This window comes from Arachis ipaensis, chromosome B05, assembly GCF_000816755.2.
Source record: "Arachis ipaensis cultivar K30076 chromosome B05, Araip1.1, whole genome shotgun sequence".
NCBI classification, from domain to species: Eukaryota; Viridiplantae; Streptophyta; class Magnoliopsida; order Fabales; family Fabaceae; genus Arachis; species Arachis ipaensis.
Genome location: NC_029789.2, coordinates 140,658,977 through 140,659,473, shown reverse-complemented (window position 1 = coordinate 140,659,473; position 497 = coordinate 140,658,977). Strand labels below are relative to the sequence as shown.

General features: G+C 37.0%; 1 protein-coding gene across 1 annotated transcript in view; it reads right to left on the bottom strand.

Moving 5' to 3' along the window:
* The window catches only part of LOC107644497 (auxin response factor 19-like), a gene marked incomplete in the record, with an annotated part of 7,509 nt that extends 7,199 nt beyond the window's left edge, over window positions 1-310 (bottom strand). Inside the window, 1 exon segment of the mRNA XM_016348366.2 lies at window positions 1-310.

Sequence of the window (497 nt, the reverse complement as noted above, 5' to 3'; positions counted from 1 at the left end):
GTGTTTGCTTAGGAGGAGGAGGAGGTGGTGGTGGTGGTGGTGATGGGCGGTGTGTCTGGGTTGTGTTCCCTTTGCCTTGCTACAATGCAGAGACACACATCTGTTTTCTTTCTTATTTTCTTTTTTCTCTCTCCCTCTCTCTTCTGCAAATGGGACTCACTGAACTAATGGAATAGGCGATTAGACACACGCCTTGTTGACTTGAGTTGTTTTCCCCTTAAACCAAAAACCCATAATAAAATAATCAGCAGTGCTAGAGGTTAGCACTTTTTACAGATTTTGGGTCAATAAACAACCAGTATTTAGGAAGGAACGAGTAACAGAGGTGAAATTTTATGATGTGCGTGTATGATATTTCAGAAGGAATAATATTTATTGGCTAAATGATCACTAAGTTTGATTAAAACTGTTAGTTACTGAGACTTTTTGTAAAATAATTAGGGGATGCTCTTATAAGGATGCAGAAAATATCTTTTTTAAAAAATGCTTTTTAATAA